A 24,427-nucleotide genomic window follows, 5' to 3' on the forward strand; every position below is an offset into this window, starting at 1 on the left:
TCTTTCCAGTGTTCACACAGTTCACAAGTTTGTGTATAGTAAGGTTCAATGATAAATCCATCATACCTGATGCCTTTCAGCCCATTGTTTCCCTGCACCTGCCGTGAAAAGGGGTCCTTTTTCTTATATTACTTGAGCGAGGATTCCAAATTAAAATAACATTTTCTGTTTTAATCCTGTAGTTATTTAGAGACATTTGCTTTTGTTGCTGGGCATGCAAATCTAAACGTAGAATGAATCTGTATTCCAGTTAAGATCCACAGGTGTCCACAGAGATCTGTGAATAACAGAAGCAATGCAGTCCATTTGCCCACTATGGACTGGTCCACATCTGCATAATATGGCTAATAAGCCTTAGTTTCTGATGTATCTGTTGAGAAGGATGACAATTGTGAATCAATTTCCTTGCATTTGAGAGACATAGTAGAAAATGACCTTTTTCTGTCCATGCACATTGCTTGAATATCATGAATGGTCATTTCGGGTACCCAGAATGCTAATATCAAAGGGCAGATGAGAACATTATTTGTTTCTACTATACCCTTTCACATTCAGAAGGAGAGATTTTTGATGGGTATTAATATGGCTTCACTTAATTCTACCTCTTTCCATATATAACAGTTTGCATTCAATAGCATCCTCCATAAAAGTGCACTTTATTATTTAATCATCCAAGACCTATTTTCTAGACTATATTTTCAGTCCAGTGGCTACTACCTAATAATTGGTAAATTCAATACTATAGAAATATTGCTATGACTACCAATTTTATTATTAATTTCTCCTGATATTCCAAATAATATCACTATAAATTCTGATCATCGAGGATATTATATATATATATATGTGTGTGTATATATAATATATATAATCATTTTCCGAATGTGACTATCATCTTGACATAATGCAACATCCTTCTAGATCAAATATTTTCCAGCAACCTGAAAACCACCACAAGTAAACCCTAACCCCTTTTATGCATCACCTAACAATTTACCAAAAGACAGTGCTCATTTAACTGTGGGATTAGGTAGCTTCTCAGGAGCTTCTAAAGTATTGCCCAGAAGACTGACTACCACCTGCTCATTTATGTGATGGCTATCTATTATGGTTCCCCATCTAAATATACCATCTACATTTCATGAGGAAGCTTCTTTGTATATTTTCTTCCCTGTTAGAATGTTGCTTAGATACATTACTTGTGTCACCATGAGTATTTTAAGAATCAAAATAGGATTATGCCTTTCAGTATTAAAGATAGTTTGAATGAGTTCCCAATCATAGGACAATTATTATTTCCAAAGTGTGTATATTTGTCAACAATTCCAGGTAACTTCCTAGTCCAAAATCTTGTGGCTATGGCAATGTAGTAGAAAGGACTTTTGCTACACATGTTGGTTAACTCAATAGGGGTTGCTAACGTTTCTAATAATACTGTCTGCACAATCTAACAGTGAAGACCCAGAGAGGTCAACTGAGCAATCGAATTGCAATATAATGTGTTGTTTAGAACCTCAATTAGTTTCCTAGGTGTGTCAAAGCAAAATAGCACAAACTAGATGGCTTAAAATCGCATAAATTATTGTCTCAGTGATGGAGGATAGAGGCCTGAGGCAAAGGCTTCAGCAGGGCCATGCTCCCTCTGCAACCTCCTTTCATCCACCTGGAGTCCAATGGCTTGCTGGCAGTCATTGGTGTTCCCAACTTGCAGTTACCTAACTCCAGTCTCCACCCTTATTGGCACATTGTGTTCTCCCTGTGTCTCTTTCTGCACATGGCTATCTTCTTATAAGGACACCTGTCCTATTGGATTAGGGGCCCAGACTACCTCCATAAGACCTCATGTTAATTAATGGCATTTACAATGACTCTTTTTCCAAATCAAGTCACATTCTGAGGTATTGGTGTTAGTATATCAATACATTTTTTTAGGGGGAAACACAGTTCAACCCACAACAGAGACCTTTTCAAGTTCAACTTTCTTTCATGTAACTTTGTGAATGAGGGTAGTAGAAACTCTAGTTCAGTTATCGTTCTTCAAAAATAAAAGAACCAATTTAGTGTCTGTGCCTCTTTTAGATACTTTGGTGCTAGAATAAATAATTTATTTTTGATTATTTGAGAAATGGCTGGTAATGAGCTCATGTCCAAGCTATTCTTAAGACCTTTTCCATCTGTGTGACACTTTGTATTGTACTATTGTTGAGCAGCCATCCCCAGAGGGTCATATGATTCTCATTTGAAATTCATTCTTAGCTTGACCTTCACATATGGATATCAACATTATATCATGAAAATTATCCTAATGCTTTTATTTAACCAATTTATAAGTATCTTTGTGGCAGCAGAGTAAAAATGTATTGTAAGCCACCACATGCATACAAATTTACTTTGTCTTATGAAGTAGGAATCAAAAGACAGAATTAGCCAAATTGATCTCAACAGAATACCAATACACTTCAACTTGTGGCACAGCTTGACTTGTTAGCTCTACTTCTAGTAAAGCTGACACCTTTGGAGACATCACTTAGTTTACTCATCTAGAGTCTATAGTTAGCCTCCAAGATCTGACAGCTTTTCTTGCAGGTCATACTGGACTGACAAGTAATCTATCACATCTTGAGTAAGAGCAGAAAACCTTTGATACCTCCATCCACCTCAGCTAACTTACATTGTTTTCAATTATCTAATGGAGTATACATAGGTAATTTTAAAGCTTCCCTTCAAAAGTGTCCAATTAAAAGCACACAAAGAGCAGACATGCAAGATGATTTTCCCAGAGCCTTGTGTAAAGGAAGAGGCTCCCAATGCTATATCATGTATGCTTTCTATTGAAGAATTCAGTGAGAGGTATCACCACATCATCATCCTCAAAAATCATCACATTGCCATTTAAATTTCTGTCATGAGTTTAGGGTCTATACACCACACTCTGGTTTTCAGTGATGCCAATAAGGGTTCCTTACACATGCATGCCATTTTTCCACATCCATGTTGATGGCTGTGTGTTCACATCCAGGGGCTTTCCAGGAGACTTTGACCTCCCTTTCATTCAGAATGGTAGCCCTTTTTCACCCTGTACCAGTTTCAGTGGTTTTACCTGTGAGAATCCACATCTTCCGTTTTCTTTTTCCTAGATTTGTTAAATTTATCAAGGCTGTTTTTATATGACAGATCAGCTGAGGGTCTTGAAATGTCCGAGGAGCTGATAGAGGAGATTTACTTCGGAGGCACCTATTTTCTGATGGTGACCATCAGCACCTCATCAGTCACATCATTCATGTTCTCCTATTACATTCCATTTTTAGCAACCTTCTAACAATTACCACTGGGTTTAATCTTGTTGATAGGCTTCCTAATTTTTAATTTGAAAGGTTTTTGTAACAACTTAGAAAGTGTTTAAATTACTTTTCAGACATTACTGTTTATCCTTTGAGGAGCAAAGTCAGCCCCAGTTGAGAATCCCTGACATAATCAATCCAAAGTAGGCTATACTTGTGTATCAGAATATTTACAGCCTCGGTGGGACTATTACAATTTCTATTCAGCAAGACCAAAGCAGTTGTCCTTCTCCCAATACTTTGATCTAACTCCTCCTTTAATATAGATTAGTAAATTAGGGATAGGATTAAGCGTGTCATCTCTCACACACACAGTGGTGAATGTAGTTGCCTACCGAGAATCTTGTGTTAACTTAAACACCTCTCTTCTTTCAGTCATGAGCAGAGCCAGTGAAATTTACCCTTGTTAATAAAATGTAAAACTATTTGCAATAAAAGGACTCTGGGAGCTGTCTGTATCTGTCCACAATATGAGTCAATTCCTTGACAAAATAACCTGTAATCTCAAGAGTTACCTGTTCAGAATCCATATCTTTAGAATGCTTTGAGTAATGAAAAGTGGAATCAGTTGTGATACTTTTACAATATTTCATCAGGACAGCATTTTAATTCGTAACTTGGTTCATAATTAACTTCAAGTAGACAGATTCTAGAGTTTTGAACATGTTTGGCTATATTTTTACTTTCAAGAATACAGCTTTTTTCTTCTTTCCTTTTTTTTTTTTTTCAGCCAAGGAACCAAATTGTTTGTGATTTTCCCTTCACTTGTATCTTGTTCTTTCCCAATTTTGCTATCTCCCCTGCTACTGGATTTATTATCTCTACATCCAATTTTCCTTAATTGATCATAGTGCTCGGGCAACCTCAAATCAGGGTGGCTCAAGAGGCAACCTGGCATTAGAGAGAATTCATTCTCCCTGTTCTTCTATTTACTTCTGCCAAACAAAGGATTAGTCATATTCAAATTAAATCTGGAGTTGTTGCAAAAGTTCTGCCACTTTCACTGCAACAATTATTTCTGTATATTCACATACACTCTAACAAAAGTGAAAGACACAATATAACAGAAAAAAAGAAAGCACAGAGCAGTTGGAGATATCCAAACAAAGTTCCCAGTAATCTCTCACACTTACAAAGAATGGGCTTCATCTTTGTTTGTGAGCCACCAATATGTGCATGAAATATATCAGTCCTAGAGAAACTGCCCTCTTATCTGAGAAATGGTCTTTTATACCCCTATGAGGTCAAATATTTACATTTGAGGTTACTGTGTTTTATAATTCACCAGTTATGACCATATGTTTTTTTAATTGTAGTTCCTGAAAGACTAGATAGTGTCTATGAAAACATACAGAAATACTGGTGACACATGCATCTAAGCATGAGATATAAGACAAATTCTCCTAACAACTAACAATGAAATTGCATTGAGCTTAATTCTGTTGCTTGTATTCTGGAAGCATGGAACTTAATGGGCATAGTCTGTCAACCAAATTTTCCTAAGTAAATATTATGGCCTGGATATTGTGCTGGACACCATACTGTCTCTCGTCCAGCAATACAATATATTCTTTCTCTCTAGGTATGTGTGTAGATTAATAAACAAATTGTATGGAATATTCTAAAAAGTAGTATAGAAACACCAAGAAGGCAATATTGACTTCTATCAGGAAAAAGGAGAAAAGGCTGCTTAAAGATGAGAACCTCAAACGCTAACTATAAAAAGTTACTGTATCTATCATATTACAAATCACTGCATTGCAAGTGTCATTTTTCCATTTGCATTCATAGGATATACTAGCATAAATTTAACTTCTGTGGGACTTAAGAAATCTGATTATCTTAACATAATTAGAAGATTAGTCAGTTTCAGCAAGTTTCAAATTTTAGTGAAGTTTGGGAAAGTTTAGTACCAAATTTTGAAATTTGTTTTTATTTTTCAAAATATTTTTAAATTTCATGGTACATATATTCTTCAAATGCTGAGTACTAGTTTATTCCCAATTAACTAAATATGTGTATACTACCTGTTGAAGTCATAAGGAACTTTTGTCCTAGAAGTTGCATATTAAATATTGAATATTGGGAATATATTTGATATAGATACATAGTTTTCAGTCAATATGTTACACAAAATAATATTTTCTTCAAAATTGAGACCCATAATTGAGACTCCCGAGAGACTTCCACCATGCTTAATCAACTTACATTTTTTGCACAACTTAAATACTTATAATACGTATAAATTATTTAGGCCTTTTAGTTTTCATAATTATGCATTCATTTAAGTAGAGCAAATAAAACATCTTTACATATGTTTTGGAAGCAAAGAGGCAGTTGAACACAAATAAGTTTTATCTTTAGCACTTTAAAGTATCCAGCTAATTTATCAAATGAGTATATTTCTCTGTGTTGGAGGAAGGGTAGAATAAAGCCAGCTTTAAATGTAAAGTCAAAAATCATTTATTCTCATGTGGCTTTTTCATCCTGATATAAGGGGATGTTTTTATTAAAATGATTGTTATCTAATAAAAAGAAATAGTTAGGACTCAGGACTGGGACTCAGCACAGAAGCTATACCACTTGTGATGAGTATCCCTAGGTTTACAGCAAAAGGAATTTCTAGGAAGACAATGGTGCAAAAAGCACTTTGTGAAACATGAGGAAGAAGTGATTATTTTTAACAGGAGGTGATTTGTTCAAACATATTAAATAGATTCCTATAACTTTGTTAGATGTTTTGGAGGTTGTAATATTGAAAGGAACACAGGAAATAAAAAGAAAGATGATACAGTCATTAACTCTGGAAAATACAAAAGTATTCCAAGATGGTAGATGCAAACACAGGATGGTAGATGCAAAAGCTACATAGCTCAGCTGTCATCCATATGTACCTAAATATATTCATATAAACACTGAAATAGAGTGACCAGTTATGATTACCTAGGAAACTGAAATATAGCAATTGTAGTCATGAGGTAATTATATGGCCACATACAAGGAATATGCGGTAAAGAATGTAAATGCACAATGCCTGCCACTTATTGCTTGCTGGTGAAATCAACTTGATATGATGCAATCTGAATTTTAAAGATTATTTTGTACTCATAAAGAATATTTGATGTCCAGCATTTAAAATTCTATGTGGCCAAGAAATATAAAACAATAAAAAGTGATTATTTTATACACAAGTAGGCATCCATGTCCATATCGGGACAAATGGAAACAGTTTAAAATTAATTATAAAATATGTGATTTTTTAATTTAAGTGTCTTCTTATTCCTTTTACTCCAAAAAAAAAAACTCTCACCCTCCAAGTTTCAGTGATTGTTTCCTAATGCCCTCCTCTTTCAAAAAGCTTTCAAATTTTGCAAATTGCATGGTACATTTCCCTTCTATTTCAACACTTACTAATTTTTATAAAAATTGCATATTATAAATTTTATATCTGAGTAGGGAATTACTTGGTCTATCATTTGACATATAAAACCCAGCACAATTAGTGCAGATAGATTTGAGAAAATATTCTGTATTTATTATGTTCTTTAGGATAGGCCTGAGAACGATAACTGAATTTGAACTGTTAGAACTCAGAGTCAAAGGAGCGGTGAAATGTAAAAGCAGGAAGTGAGAACGGACCTCCTTACGATGTATTGCCTCTTTCTAAATGTGCATCGTTGCTCTACCATAACTTCACTCTTGGCCCTTATAAAAGGGCAGGGCAATGTCATAATACCTTAGATATATGATATGTACAGGAGACAGTCACTAATAGAAAATGAACATAGAGAATCTCAGAGTAAACTGTTAAATCCAACTGCCCCAGAAGATGGTAACGTCAGGTAATGGTGTTTGTTCACTTTGCCTCACAAGGATACACAGGAGAATTAAACACTCCTAGTGAAAATGTCTATTAGAAACCTCAGAGAATTAAATACATGATTTGGTTTTCCACTTAAGTGACTGTAGTTAGTATTATTTGGAAATGGCATTTCGTTTATATCTACATAATTAGCATGTAGCAAAAAGACAATTATGCATGCCATTAGAAATATATCCTATTAAATTTGCCATGAGTTTTATTTTATTGCAGCAATAAACTCAATCTGTATGTTTAGCATACACATTTTATTGGCCCATGTAGCAAGTTGACTGTCCAAGACAAGGCACTTTAAGAGAAATATTGTGCACAATATATGACATAATGTGTAAACTTCAGGAAAAGTTTATGTGTGTGCATATTTACAAACACTGGTAATCATCATTCTCTTCAGGCATAAATGTTTCTAAACAAGCTTCTTTACGTCTTAGTGCTTTCATACATGCTCTTTCTTCTCCCTTGAGCACTTTTGATGGTTTCGCACCAGCATCAGTTCTCTCTGCTTTCATGATGAAGATCACCAAGGCTTAGCTGGGCCCTTTGTGAAATGGATGACCTTGTTTGGGACAGTGGCATGTGAGAAGTGACAGGTGCCCCTTTCACAACAAGCTCTTCAAAGCAGTGTGCGTGCTTTTCTCATTTCTTTTGCCTAGGACAAAGACTGTTGGCAGGATCTTTGGATGCATAGGAGGAGATTTATGTTTAGAGGAACAGAGGAAACTTACCCGTGCTGGACTATCCACTTTTGGAGACTTACACAGGAGAGAAACATTTCTGTCTTGCTGTTGCCAATGTATATTCAGGCGTCTGTGTTATGGCAGGAAGACTGGAACCACAAAAAATGTCTTGGTCCTAGAAATTCTCCTTGTCCCTTCAGCTCACCTGTCTTCTTCACTTTGCTTCATCTCCTGGGCTGCTGGCTATTATGAAAACAAAAGGATGTTTGCCCTGTCTTTAGTTTGGGTTCAACCAATGAGCAGTACAAGCTGGAGGTTGTGGGGAAAAGGGGAATGAGAGTGGTGTCTTTGTTCCCTTGACCTCTTGCTTGCTGGACTCAGGGATGTCAGTGGTTCCACTTCTTTCCTGAGGATGAAAGTTCCTATCAGGCGGCTCTCCCATTGCTGGAGCCACAGCTCTCCCTTGCAATAGTGGTAAATGTAACCCTTCTTCTTCTTGCTTCTAGGCTGGTTGTGGGGTGTTTCTGCTCTCCTTGTTGACTTCATTTGTAATTCATCCTTTTACTTTTCTCATTATTCTGTTGGGTATTTAATTACTTTTCTTGTAGACACCTGAATCGGTACAACCATTGGACAGGCTAATTGTGACTCTGTATTCAAATCTTAAATTACAGGTTAGGTTAAGTCAAACTTTAAAACTCAAGCCATTTCTTAGAAAGCACCATTTATCTTAAGTAGTTCTCTGGATGTTGAGAGATATATAAAAGCAGAAAGCATAGTACATCAACCACAGAGTACTCATAGTTTTGGCAAAAACAACCCTGGGAAATATCACATGAATGATTATTTAATTGTACAGTATGCGCTACAAGCACCATAGAAATTGGTATAAAAATTTTGCAATAGTATTCGACATGATGAAGCATCTAAACTTGGTTTGAATTTAAAGAATAGAATATAAAATGGGTAAATGGGGAAGAGAGCATTTCTGTCAAAAGGATTTATATAATCAAATTTGGAGAAATATGAATACGCATGTGGTAGGCATGAAGAGCCCATAAACTATGCCTTCCTTAAGTCTTTTCTTCTATTATTCAGTATTTAGCTTGTGCTGGATACTGGAGAGCAGTGGTGTGATCTAGGCTCACTGCAACCTCCGCCTCCCAGGTTCGAGCAATTCTCTGCCTCAGCCTCTTGAGTAGCTGGGATTACAGGTGCCCGCCACCACGCCCAGCTAATTTTTGTGTTTTTAGTAGAGATGGGGTTTCACTATCCTGGCCAGGGTGGTCTTGAACTCCTGACCTCGTGATCCACATGGACATTAAATACACAAACATGCAAATAAATGGATAATTTAAAATGACAATGATTGCTATGAAAGAAATATAAGGCATCATATAGGAACATAATTTAGTTTGGGCAGAATGAAGCAAAACATCTCAAGGATATATAAACTGAAACCTGAAGAATGGATATACCTTTACTAAGAAAAGAAGGAGGGAAAGTTGTAACCTTCTACAGTACTAAAAACTTGGGTCAGTTTCTGAGGAATGAAATAAGTTTGGTATACATTCATTAGTGAAAAATATCAATGCAATTGCAGCCTCATGACCAAAGGAAAAATAAATCCCTAAGGTCATGAAGGTACAGTTCATGTAGAATCAGTTGGTTAAGAACACTGAAAGAAAATGTATATTCTACTCCTAAAATAATAGGAATCTGCCATAACTTCTGAAAGTCAAATCACGTCAAATTGTGTGTTTAGGGATATGGAAATGGCAGCTGAGGAGAAATTAAAATTAAGACAAGACTGAGTTGGCTGTGGCAGTGAAGTTATTTATACATAACATGAGACCCAAGGTGAGAATTTTAACAATAGGAACATATGTGGAGAAAAAAATCATCTCAAGAAAGAATTATTGTTGGCCTGATATCACAACACAAAAATCATATTGTCTTTCGGTGCTCTGTGAAAGACACCACTATCTGTGAAATTAATTGTTCAAGGAAAATACCAGGGAGTTACTCTTCAAATCTCTTTCCATCTTTTCCAGCTAAACACACACACACACACACGCACACACACACGCACACGCACTCTTCATCAAATTTGTAGGCATCACTCTGGTCTCAGTTTACATATTACTGCCTTAAGATGATGTGTATGATGCCTCCTCTTTGTAAACCCTCTTGTTATTCCTTATTGCCTGATTTTCATTTTAAATTCCTCCCTCATTGTGCTATTAAATAGAAATGTAGAATGTTAACTCATACCAATTATCACAAGTTTTTAATTATGCAATGGTTTGTATACTTCAATGTCTAAGATAGATTTCTCTGATTATAGTGTATTATGCTCCATGCAAGCAGGAATTTTGCCTGGCATGTATGATGAGTCTAATTATGGCAAGAGTTGAACAATGAACCCAGTATTAATTCTTCATATTGCTTTCCATCTTAAACAATTTTGAAATCATGCAGAAATTCTTGAAATTGTGTGAATTTACTAAACATAAAAAAGCAATGGATAGAGAAAAAAACAATATTACAGATGGAAAAATAGATTTGACCTGAATTGTGTTTACTTTAAGACAACGGCAGGTTATTCAAGTGATGATACCATTTGGACACAGGGATCTAAGGTCAGACCTAGGAATGAGAGATCTGGACTGGAATTGAAGATAAGGCTGTCAAAAGGCTTGGGGTGAAATATGAAGATAATGGTATGGATAGACCCTTTTAAGAATGAGAATAGAAAGAGAAGGACAAAGAGATAAATGCCTAATTGTGGGATTTGAGATTTGATGAACTTAGACAGGTGATGTGAAGCAATATTTCAGTTCCTAGAGTTTAGATTTGGAATTTAGTTTGAGTTTGCACTGCACCAATTGACAGTTGTGTATCTTGATACATGTCACAATAGTCTAATCAATTTTTAAGTGGTGGACAAAAATGTCTACCTAATGTGTTGAACTGTGGACTAAGTGTTGGCACATAATTAGCACTTTAATGTCCACCATTATTATTAGATGATGGGAGACTTAGACACTGCAAAGTCAACAACCAAAACATAAACTAACCCTTTTCTCTCACTAAGGAAATTGCCCTTAATACTTGCTCTAAAATAAGTGGTGGGTTATAGATCACAAGATTATATTACCAAAATAACTCGTGGAAAAGTACACAAAGATTGTAAAATAAAATTGGCTGAACATTAGACAAAGTCTAATTTGATAAACTATGACAGTTTATCAAATTAGACTTTATTTTGGAATTAGATTTTATTTTGCCCTGCCCTCTCTAGGTCATGTTCTATTTTTCTCTAGGTTCTAAAGAACTAGTTAACATGAACTCAGTTAAAATTCTTAGCACATAGCACCTCTCGCCATTATCCTATTACCTCTACAAAAAGACCCTGTGGCAGACTCAATATTGATCCAAAGGACCCTTCTAGAGGAAGTCATTTATATTTATGTATTTGAGAACAAATCAGTATTCAGTAAGGATAACATTTTAGCTCTTAAGTTAATAAAGTGACCCTATTAAAAATGATCACCTTTTTTCCATGCGTATTGATTTCAGAGACCAATGCAAGGAAGACATAGCAAAGTAGCACAATTTCACACAGCAGAAAAATGGGAAATTGCTTGCTACTCTTTTATGATTCCAAGATCCATTTAAGTCTCACTGTTTTCAGTTACACGGATGTCATTAATGCACATGGAGCATTATCAGTGTCTTCCAGACACAACGAGTCTAGTTGCTGTCATTAGTCTGGCTCTCTTCTGATTTTGGCAGTCTTACAGATTGGAGGGAAGAAACGTTTCCAAACACAAAGAGCCATGACTGTTTAGGTTGGAATGATAAATGCAGAAAAAGAACATTGTTGTACTTGCCGTTATTTAGGTACAAATGATCTGTAAAGATATGTACAATATTTAATTAAATTGAAATGTAATACCATTTATTTTGACTAAATTGTTGATATCATATTTCTAATATGTGGAAATGATTAAGATAAAAGAAAATGTACAGTATATTTAAAAGCAGGCAAAATTAAAATAAAGTATATTTAAAATTAACCTTGTTTTTTAAAAGTGAAGTTCTACATGTTAAAGAATATTTTATTATACACATCTATAACTATTATAAATATTCTATATCATATTGAGAATTTTTGAAACTACATCAAAGCAGATAAAGTAAACTAAAATTATATCCTCATAACCCAGAATGTATAAAGGTTGACATTTTGTCATATTTACTTTGCCTACTTTTTAAATAAAAGCAATATGCATTAAGATGAGATTGAATAACATTTTGTCCCTGTCTGTTCTGATCCCAAAACTCGTCTGAAAGCAGTCATGTATCCAAATTAAACAGAAATCATCTATGTCTTTGCAATATTTAGAAGTCATTATTTTATAGTAAAACTAATTATCTGTATTATGTTGACTGTTATATTTATTTACCTATCTGTGTGGTTAAAAATTTGCAAAGGGATAGAAATATATGATAGTAGCCCAAGCCACCAACCATGTGGGGAAAATCACGGCCATGTTAAAAGTGAACTAATTATGGTAGCAGTCAATATATACAGCAAAGCGGAATATCAATGTTCTCCAGGTCTACCAAGGTACAGATACAATTTTAAAGAAAAAACACTTATTAGTATTTTTCTCTCAATTAAAAAAAAAGCTGGTAATGGGTTTAATCATAATAATACTATTAAAATATACCAATAGAACTTAATATGGCAGACCATTCTTCCAAAGATATTTACAGAAATGTCTTGACGACTATTGAAGAATAGGGTCTGTGTTTTCTCTTCTTGAATCTCGATGTACTTTTTCCACCAATGAAGTAAGAAAGAAAGAATTCTATATGACGTCTGAGGCTAGGTCAACTGTGTCCAGACAGCTTCTGTCTGGATTATACATTTGCTCAGGTCAAAGCAGCCAACATGAAAGCAATTTGACTACCCTCAAATCGTTTCTCCCAGTTGTGAGAAGGTGCACAGGAAAGGTGGGTTAGGGGACAGTGTGCACATAACCATTGATGAGACCTATGAGCAGAGCACTATTTTTGTATTTGCTCTCAACCACAAAGCTCTGCGAGGAGTTTGAACAAAGCAGATCCTGTCAGCGTGGTGGAGAAACTTCAGCTAACACGGGGCCCTGGATTAGTTTCACAAGAGCCGAGGATGGATCCTGGCAGGTGTGGAAGGCCAGGCTGGAGAATGTGCAAGGGGACCTCAACCTCTCCAGCCCATTGCACAGGGCTCCAGCTGCTCTGCAGAAGACAGAAAAACGAACCACACTGCATGGAAATCTGGAAAAATCATCTGGGACTCAGCAGCGGATCTGTCCTAAAGCTACAAGAATCATTGAAGGCTTCAACCTCCCAGATGATGAACTTGAGTTTATGAAACGAGAGTTATTCCCTGTGCGTCTGTGTATTTGGCGTAAAGATAAGAAGGTTTGAAACAGCTTTGGTGCTTTTTCTTCTTCTCGGTTCTTCATCGGCCTGATGTATTTGGTATGACTGTTGAATTTGGAAATTAACTAGCCTAAAAGGGCAAGTGAAGCAGCATCTGTAGTCCTTCCATGCTGCGAGCCCATCCAATGGTCACTCAGATACGTTGGGGGAAATCTCTAAAGGGCCGGTGATGCAGCTTTGGCTTTATGACCACACTGTGGACCTGCAAAACCCTGGAAAATATGGTAGTTAGAATACCCTGGCTGCTAAAGAAACTTACACTCCGAAGCGGAACAGCTGAACCAAGTGAGTGAGTTTGCAGAAAGCATGTGCTGAGCTCCTGCCTGCCAGGGTGGTCATGGGAATGCCCTCCCCTCCCAGGTAAGAGCGCAGTCCTGCAGGGAGCCACACAGCAGAGGCTGCAGGGATGCCGATGACAGAGCATGAGGGCTGTGGGGAAAGGCCTTTCTCAGGGGACACAGCTTTTTGAAGTAAAGATGTGGGGATAGTTGGAGGATTTTTTTGTTCTTGTTAATTATACTTTAAGTTCCGGGATACATGTGCAGAGCGCACAGGTTTGTTACATAGGTATACACGCGCGATGGTGGTTTGCTGCACCCATCAACCCATCATCTACATTAGGTATTTCTCCTAATGCTATCCCTCCCCTAGCCCCGCACCCCCTGACAGGCCCCCATGTGTGATGTTCCCCTCCCTCTGTCCATGTGTTCTCATTGTTCAACTCTCACTTATGAGTGAGAACATGCGGTGCTTGGTTTTCTGTTCCTGTGTTAGTTTGCAGACAATGATGGTTTCCAGCTTCATCCATGTCCCTGAAAAGGACATGAATGCATCCTTTTTATGGCTACATAGTATTCCATGGTGTATATGTCCCACATTTTCTTAATCCAGTCTATCATTGATGGGCATTTGGATTGGTTCCAAGTCTTTGCTATTGTGAACAGTGCTGCAGTAAATATACGTGTGCATGTGTCTTTATAGTAGCATGATTTATAAACCTTTGGGTATATACCCAGTAATGGGATTCCTGGATCAAACGGTATTTCTGGTTCTAGATCCTTGAGGAATCGCCACACTCTCTTCCACAATGGTTGAACTAATTTACACTCCCACCAGCAGTGTAAAAGCATTCCTATTTCTCCACACCCTCTCCAGCATCTGCTGTTTCCTGACTTTTTAATGATCACCATTCTAATTGGCATGAGATGGTATCTCATTAATACCTCAACCCATAAAAATGCTAGAAGAAAACCTAGGCAATACCATTCAGGACACAGGCATGGGCAAAGACTTCATGACTAAAACACCAAAAGCAATGGCAACAAAAGCCAAAATTGATAAATGGGATCTAATTAAACTAAAGAGCTTCTGCACAGCAAAAGAAACTACCATCAGAGTGAAGAGGCACCTGACAGAATTTTGCCTGTTTCTTTTCATTATGTATTCATTTCGTATGCATAGATTTTTTTTTGAAAGGACATGTAAAAACAGAAGAATAGCAATGAATAGTGTGTCCATTTTATGACATCCTATAATTTGCCAAAGCAGCAGTTGTTTATTCTCTGTGCAGGTACAGACAATACACTAAATAATTAATGGAAATCATTTTTATTTTGCTTAATTCACATTTTTATCCAGAAAATACAAATTAAGATGGAAATGTTTTTAAAGTCTAACATATCAAAATTAAACCACACCATGTGACTAACTCTTGTTTATCACAGTATAGTGTAAAAACATAACCTTCATGCCAAAATTTAGTGACAAGTGAAATAAAAGAAAAACACATTTTATGTGTACATATTAAGAACAATATGCACTAATAAAATCTTAGATTAGAATAAAATAGGTATAAGAGGCCAGGCATGGTGGTGTATGCCAGTAATCCCAGCGCTTTGGGAAGTTGACGCTGGAAGAATTCTTGTGTGCAGGAATTCAAGACCAGCCTGGACAATATAGCAAGACTGAGTTTATACAAAAGTAATAATAATAATAATAATAATAGCTGGATGTTCTGGTGCATGCCTGTAGTCTCAGCTACTTGGGAGTCTGGGGTGGGAGGACCGCTTGAGCCCAGGAGGTTGAGGCTGAAGTGAGCGATGGTCACAGCATAAATAAAGCAAATGCAAAGCAAAAAAAAAGCAGGGGTTACAATGCTGGTCTCTGATAAAACAGACTTTAAACCTCCAAAGATCAAAAAAGACAAAGAAGGGCGTTACATAAGGGTAAAGGGATCAATGCAACAAGAAGAGCTAACTATCCTAAATATATATAAGCACCCAATACAGGAGCATCCAGATTAATAAAGCAAGTTTTAGAGACCTACGGAGAGACTTAGGCACCCACATAATAATAGTAGGAGACTTTAACACCCCACTGTCCATATTAGACAGATCAGTCAGAAAATTAATATAATCAGAGAAGAAGTCGCAGTATTGACTTAGAGAAAAAGAAAGATGTTACCTTTATGTATTTCTTTATGTTTTTCATCCAGGGAAGTAAGTTTAACACCAATCTAAGTAGAGATTTTACTTTTTTTTGTAATTTAATTTTATTAAATATATTTATTTAAGAGAAGAAAGAAACCACTAAGCTGAAATTAACTGATTTTCCTGTCCTGGTATGAAAGCAGACACAAAATCTTCACTAAGTGTTATGAAGGCAAAATAGTTCCAATAATATCATCATTTTAATTCTGCAACATCATTGATCTGAGATTGCAGTTGATTTTCCTTCTTCCAAAAATGTTCAAATATCATCATCAAATGTTATAGTATAGTTAATTTTCAATATGATGAATAATATATAACATTCCTGAGAGTGCACTATGTATAAGATTATATTCTAAGCACCTTTTATATATTAATGTAATATGCACAATGATCTATGAGGAAAATAATATTAAAATCCATATTTTATAGATTTAAAAGCAAAGTCTAAAAGTTATAAATGGTAGGGGAGCTGAGATTTGAACTTTATCAGATGTTTCAGTTCTTCTTTATGTGTTTTACCATTAACCATATGGATTCTCTATTATAATTATTGTTATTTTTGGCCAAAAGCAAAATAAATAAATGCGCCTTTTTTTAAAGTTCCAATTCTCCTTAAGGTCTAGATAGTGAATATTTTTTTCCACTTGACTTTTAGAAACAGCTTATTATTAGTCATTTTATCTTAACGAAATTTTATTCAGATGATTCTCATTTTCTATGAAAGAATAGAAACCAAGATAAAAAGTGGTCCAGATATTAATTGCACACTTAAAAATTACTAAACTGCAGATGTAGAGGAAAGAATTGTCAAAAACAGATGGCAGGATAAATTGAGCCCACAGGCTCGGTTTGCCAATCTCTGAGTTAAACTAATGAATCATGGGCGGGTGATAAATGCAGGCAATTTATTTCAGTATTCGTTAATAACATGTTTACACAAAGTTCAAGAAAAGCCTGAAGAGTTAATCTGAAGAATCTTACTATGAATTTTGCTCTGTCTACTGATTGTCATGTAAATGTGCTTTATTTATTCATTAAGTCACCCACCTGGGCATTTATTGTTGTGCCTACTGAGTTTCATACATGTTTTTACTTTGGTATACTGTAAAATCAGCCACCATCATATGTGTTTTAAATTTGTACTTAGATTACTGAAATAACTGAACAGCATTTGGTTATAAACATAATACCTTTATATCTTTGAATGTTCATTGGCGAGGTGGGGAAAGGCATAACATCATTGTAATTAGAATTACTAGATGCCTAGATTAAAAATTGACAAGACAAAATAAATAATAAATTGATCCTGCAGGAGAATTCATTTCATAGTCAAAGCAAATAAATTTAATAATAGACCCTTACGAATAGCTTATATCTCACAGATGATTTACTTTGCGTTTAGTAAAGTAAATTTTTGTCATTTTTTGTCATTTACTAGGATTCCCTACTTTACGCCCTCCATCTTGTGTGTTTTTTCTCTCCTTCCCATTTCGTTGCTCTCTCACAACATCCAACCATCATTTTTTTCTCTCATCCCTGCCGTTAACTTTCTATCCTCCACTCCTTCATGCAAGTAAAAGCCTCTTGCATCTTCTCTCTCCTTTTGTTTAACTTTAAAACGTAGACATCGTAATACTTACAGGTAGAGCTTAGTCTTTTGTAGGACGCAAACTGGGAATTACAAAAATACTGTTTAGTTCAATTGCTAACATATATCAATAATTACATAAAGGGTTCATCTTGGATTCAGAAATTTATTATAAAATGGCATAATTTCCTGAGACCTAAATCATTTTTATGTCTTTCAACAATTAATCACATTACATTTATAAAAGAAATATAATATGCCATGTATATATACATTTATCAGTGCTTAATGTGGTTACATTTTCTAACATCCTTTGAATGTCTCACTGTGACTAATTCTTACATCAGAATCTAATATGGGCAGTGACTCATGGAGACAACAGGAGAGGAGTCAGGGGACTGATTTTGATCAGTTGGTGGTTTAAAGCCCTAAGATGGTATTTATATATTTCATCACTGCCACCTACCAACACCAAAGGAAAGGGGATTGCCATTATATCCCTCTTTGACATAAAATTTTCATGGATCTCTTTATCCTATTCAATTAAACAGTCTGTTGATAATAAGATAAGGCTTGGAAGAGATGGAAAAGAAGCTTCTCATATTCAAATCTTTCCAGTTAAAAGTCTCAAAATGTTGTAAGACTGGAAGTGACCTTAGCGACATCATCCTTTCTGCTTCTTTTGCCAATGAGAAACTAAAATATGCAGGCTGACTCTTTTGTTCACAGCCATACTGTTCTTTGATGAAAGAACTGAGTCTTGGATCTAGTCTTCCAAATCCTTATACAAAATAGAGCAGGGAGGAGCTCTGAAAGTGCTTTGTGTATATTGGGGCAGTCTATTTTCTGCAGTAAACATACGAAAGGAAGGCATTCATTGGATAGTGTTAAAAATACCCATCCCACTCTTTAAGAGTTTATTGTGGAAACATAAGGAAGGACTGCCCACACATGGTAAATCAGTCTCCTTTCTGAACACTAACACAAGTGATCTGAAAACAGTGTGGATGTCACTCTTGGTAGTCAGCCTCCTTTAGAAAATGTAAACCTTGAAAGAGCAAGGAAAGGCATTTGCCATAGCAATTTTAAGATTTTACCTGCTGGTTTCCTGCCATATTCTTTAAAAAATGAGCTCAGAACTAATCAGAGTAGTCCTCAGTTGCATGTAGGAATAAAATCTGTGCCTAAATGAAAATCTAGGGATAAATAATGAAGAATTATATTCCCAAGATACTCCCATTGTAGAAAACTGCTGTGGAAAACCTATCTATATAATACTGGAAAACAAAAATGTAATGAATTTTGTGTAGATCAGAAAGTAACAAAACGTGAACACTAACATCTTGTAGATTTCTTGTTTGAAATAAAATTGCCATTCATTTCTTACCAAGCATTACTATTTCAGTTTCAATGTTCTTGCTTCTCCCTTTGTAAATTATATTTAAATCAGTGAAATTAATTTAAATACACAACAGCTTCTTTGTAAATAGCTAAGTTGAATTATTTTTTCAGTAAAAAAAAGAAGTAACTAATTTTAATTATAAAATAGTTGTGTTAGGAATAAAAAGGTTTATTGGAATAAAGAAAAATAAAATAAAGTGAAATGATTATGTTGTTTTTAAGAGTTTGTTTTGCAGTAGTTGCTTACATCAAAGTATTTTAAAAATAAAAAAATCACTAAAATAAAAACTGGCCCATTCAAATGGAGAGGAAATTTTCCAAGCAGTATTAATTCTATAGCCCAAACTCACAAAATATTCTCCATCTTTTTCCTAAAAATGGTATTAAAATGCTTTCTACATTTAACAGTGTTTGTTAACATGCTTGTTATCTTTCAGAATGGTATATGAATGGTTCATTTATTTATATTTTTATAAACTCAGAGAGACATTTTGGTGTGGAAGGTAGATCCTAGAGAGGTAAAAATGTCTAATTCTCTTATTACCCACCATGATCCTGGAGCTAGAAGAGTGTAATTTTATTCTTCCCTTCAATTACTTCTCACACTTGCTTGTTATGGCTTCCAGGCTCTGCCAGCAGACTTGGAATTACCGACTATAACAAAGATGATAATCATATTTGTTGGGTAAACAATAAACAAACAAACAATAATACCAGTTGAAGAAAGGGACAGATTTGAAAATAGCTCAAGTGACAATTAAAATTGACTATGATCAATTTTGCATGAAACTTTTGTGACTCCAAAGATTGTCTTGTTTTGTTCTGTTTTCTTATCTCATGTGGATTTAGAAAGAGAAAACAAGCAAACCTATTACTCTCAGAGGGGACAGTGAGTTGTAATAGGGAGCAGGTGACAGTTCTGATAGGCTGGCAAACATTTCCCGACGTGAGCAGGTCTTTAACCTTTCTGCTTCTTTAGGACAATAGGTGAAATGGATAAGAAAGTAAAATTTTACTTAAATATCTATAATATGTTCAAATTTTTAGGCAGAATCTCCACAGATATGCATATATAGTCAGTAACTCTTATCTGAATATTATGATTATATCCAAGTAATAATCTTCATAAGATATCTAGAATGTTTCCTTTCTTTCACATTTTAAGAACCCTTGTGGCTTTTCCTTTTTAACACTTAAAAGATTTTTTAACATGTAACAGTTCATTACTAAATTTCATGAAACCAAACTTTTCTTAATAGATACACTGAGGGAGAAAGTCTTTATTTCTCCACTAAGTTGAATAGCTTTTCTACTACAATATAAAAAGTTGCTAATATATTTATGCACTTAAGATATTTTTGTGTTTAAAGTTAATGTTAGAAGTTGACTGCAAATTGTCATTGTCTTAGCATATGTGAAGCAGAATTGGGAACAGGGAAAATTCTATTATAAAAAAAGCTCTTGATTAATACACATAAAGTCATAAAAATGCATCATGATTCTTATTATGCATGGAAAGTATGCTTTCTGGGAAACAAATTAGTTCGTAATATCTTTCAAAAATTATGAAGTGTGCTCAGAGACATATTAAAAAATCTGACAGTAAAATGAAATATATTTAATGAAGCATATCATGGATGTTAAACTGAAAGCCATACAAGCTTTATTGTTGTTGGAGGCAATAGCTGCCTGATGTTTGGATATTAATTCCCAGTAAAGCTGGCATTCTGAAGTAAAGGAGAATGTAAAGAATCTTAGACGCATTTCTGATGTTATGCTTATTAGTCCACTTACTCTGTATGAGATAGATTGATTATACTTTCCCTTTGAATCTATCTAGTTTATGTATTTGATTGCTAGAAGTTGATTTTTGCATACCTGCCACACAAATTCTTAGATAGGCTGGTGGAAAAAAATCATCAGAAATGTTGCATCAGACTAATTTCTGTTGAGCATTTCCTCCTTCTTACTGTATAGGCTAAATAGTCAGTCTAGTGACAATTGTTTGGTATGCAAACATAGACATTTAACAGCTGTTCAGTCTAAGAAACTGTTCGAGCTCAAATTTGATCACGAAAACAAAGAAACCTAAATTTGAAAAAAAAAAGCAAAGGGGTCATTGTGAAATTAAAACACAAGTAAAGACTGGATGCATTCAGTGATAGCCATTTATTTTAGTGGAAATATTTATTTTAATGTACAGTTTTTGATTATCATTTTTTCCTAAAAGGAATTTGATTTTGACTTTACATCAAAGAAAAAAAATTAGAGGATGAGTTAAAATGTCAGTTGTATATTCTGAATGCAGTTAGTTTACAGTTAAAGGAAGGAAGGAGGGAAAAAAGGAAGGAAAGAGACATCTGGAATGCAGGTTTTGCAAACCATCACCTTGCAGTCCTCTGTCTCAATCTTTTGGTTACAGGTCATCGTGTTTGTGATGATTATGTGGAGAGATGGGGTGGGCTCAACATCAGTTCCACCTTTTACTACTTCATGATCTTTTGAGGTTGGCTCATCTTTCTCTGTCTCATTTACCAGCAATCCAAAGTGAGATAATAATACATGTCCTATGTGGATGATGTGAAAGTTAAATGAGAAAATACAAATGAAATGATCACCATAGAGCTTTGCATCTATTAATAAATGCTCATGAGTTTTTGTAGTAGAAAATAGGCAATTAATTAAGAAAGTGATATAAAATAGTAATATTAAATGAGTTATATATGTTAGAAGCATTTTGAAAAGAGAATATTAATAAAAAGTTCACATTTTTTCCATTGACAAAAATAAGTCATTATAGTTTTTTAAAACAACCATTTAACTTTAAGAAACCATACTTGACTCCTTTTCCTTTGTTTTTCTTTTTTCTTTTTTTGTTTATCCCTCTGAGTATTTGATGAGCTGTACAAATATAGATGTTTTCACTAGAAAACTACAAGTTTGTACTTTATGGATCAAAAGAGGATATGCCAGTATAAGGTTCAACACTGATTTAACCTGATTTAATAAAGAATTTTAAAAAGAATTAAATTTGAATATCTAATTAAAATTTTGCATTTGGCCATGAATTATGCCCTCTTTCTTTTCATATACACTAAATCTTTGTAATTGAAGATCTTACTTTAATTCTTTGTAACTAACTGAGAAAAGAGGTTAACATAATCTACAGAAGGTCAGGGAATTAGAAGAAAACTGACAATTTAGTGACCTCCAGCCTAAGTAAACACAAACAGAATCCAAAGGCTTTCAATAACATACACCAGTGTGTAGAACTTTATCAATTTGGGCTTTATAATTTAATGCTTTTAGTCATGTTCATATCCTGCTTCTTCAATTATGTTTATTAGTTACATCAAAATAAACAAACAAGTAAGATCTAAGAAATTGAAAGAGAGGGAACATGGAGGAATTCTTTCTTGTTCTATTTTCAGTTGTGACATTCAGGAGAAGAGGCATACTCTGTGTTAGAATACAACATAGTGATATTAAAAAAGAAAAAAAAATGAAGCACTTATGGCCTCCTGGGCATATTCTTACAAGACAAAGTAGAACAACAGGAGCCAGAACATTTTGGTCTGAGAAACTGCCTTCAGAATGAATGTTAAAAAGGCATATGCAGATTCCAGACATCAGCCACCAGTGATTTTCATCACTTCTATACAGTGAACACAGAGGACAGGTCTTCGCCCTGAGAGCCGGGGCTACAGGTGAACTACAAAGATCAGAATGGCTTGAAATTCAATTCAAAATCTGTGCACATAAATTCATATGTGCGTTATCCTGGAGACAAGTTCACAGCTTAGAACAGAAACTCAAATGGAATTAAAACATACACTTGCACGCGCACGCACACACACACACACACACAGCCATCTAAAGTCTTTAACGCCTATGAGCTTTTGTTTACAAGTAATGGAATATGCATGAAATCGTTGACTATTACAACTAGGTAGAATATTAAAGGTCAACTAATTATTCCTCTTTCTGACTTTAGAGGGAGGAATATTGGAAATCTAAGCTGCTAAATGACTCGCCCATGACAACAATAAGCAAACCCGTAAATGGTAGGTTCAGATATAGGAGTTGCGTTTCTCTCTCAGCATTTGGTGATATTTACAATATATATTTACATCAGTTAATCAAAGTAATTATTATCACCTTACCATTAAGCATGCACCTAAAATATATCAGGCACCAATCTACATAATTAAATGCATTACATCATTTAATTCTCCAGTGCCAATTGGCAAGTCTGACTTTATTAATTGGGGAGTTTGGGTAACCAGCTTGTTAAAGGCAGATCAAAAATTCTAAAATTCCCTGACTGTAAAATGCCAATCACATTATACTCTATTAATCTTTGCTATGTTGATAACTCTCCTACCAATAATATAAAATCATTTTGTATTCTCTTTTGTGCCTTTGTTTTTCAACGCAAGTTTCACAGTGCTGAGCATGAAGCAGGCTCTCAGGACATTCCTGTTGGTTGAGTGATGATGGAGATTGTGGTTTTGGTGATATTCGTGATTTGGTAGCTACCCAGACTCCTAAGTGAAGGAAGTAAAAGAAAATGTACCTTAGAAGTATTGATCTCTCATTAAATATTGAATCTGTGTAAAGACAGCCAACAAGATGCTGAAAAAGTACATGGAATACCCATCAATTTATCACCCAGAAAATTAGATTTAGAAAAGAAACTCATTGACTTCTGAAAGCAATAAACCTTGGAAAAGTCACATTGACCCTCAGTCTTATTAACACTCTGAAATGCACAGACAAACTCAAACTGCAAAGAGACTATTTTCTAATTATTTTTGCTATTAGTCTCACTATTTTATAGGCTCATTCATTGATTTTTTTCAAAAATAATATGTTTACTTTCATATATGATGAAACATATATCATGTATGTTTACAAACATATGTTTACTTTCTTAATTACATGTAAAGAAATAATTTAAGATAAAATGTAACCATAGAGGTTGAGCAAACAGCCTTATTAATAAACACAGGATAGGATTATGAATTGACAAAATGGAAACCATTTGCACACTGGTAGGTAGGCAAATCTCCCTCAGTTACTGTCACCACTACTGAAATAAAAGGTATTCTTTGACTTAAAACATTTTAATTTTCAAGAAATATTTACCTTTTCTAGCTGAAGTCTTTCTAAAATATTCTTTAACATCAAGTGGCTTGAAGAAAAGGACAGAATAATCACATGGGCAAAGAATAGTAGGTAAAAGGAACAATAGATGAAAAAGAGGGATATTGATTGAAAAGGAGACTTGTAGACTAATATTTGAATAGACTAACACAAGGAATAAAGCCAAAATATTTCATGGGGCTAAACAATCATGAAAGACCCTATTTCAATAAAGTGCTTCTACTTAATTGCCTCTGACAGAGACTTGAATTGTAATATTTAGATTTAGTCCTTTACCTTTGCATTCTACTTCATATTAGGCCAAGCACTTGAACTCAAACAAGGCATTAATTGTTAAAATATCTTGTTTCATATGCTCCTGGTTTAGAGCTTCCTTGTCTATA

General features: G+C 34.8%; 1 long non-coding RNA gene across 1 annotated transcript in view; it reads right to left on the reverse strand.

Annotated features, from left to right (window-relative positions):
- LOC129492068 (uncharacterized) overlaps positions 1 to 24,427 on the reverse strand; it is a 126,211-nt gene that overhangs the window by 92,292 nt on the left and 9,492 nt on the right. The window contains exons 2-3 of the long non-coding RNA XR_008660718.2: positions 19,427 to 19,532; positions 17,530 to 17,560 (exon numbers count right to left, since the gene is read on the reverse strand). This is a non-coding gene — a long non-coding RNA (uncharacterized lncRNA). The remainder of the gene's footprint in view (positions 1 to 17,529; positions 17,561 to 19,426; positions 19,533 to 24,427) is intronic.

This window comes from Symphalangus syndactylus, chromosome 1 (assembly GCF_028878055.3).
Source record: "Symphalangus syndactylus isolate Jambi chromosome 1, NHGRI_mSymSyn1-v2.1_pri, whole genome shotgun sequence".
In the NCBI taxonomy this organism is placed as follows: domain Eukaryota; kingdom Metazoa; phylum Chordata; class Mammalia; order Primates; family Hylobatidae; genus Symphalangus; species Symphalangus syndactylus.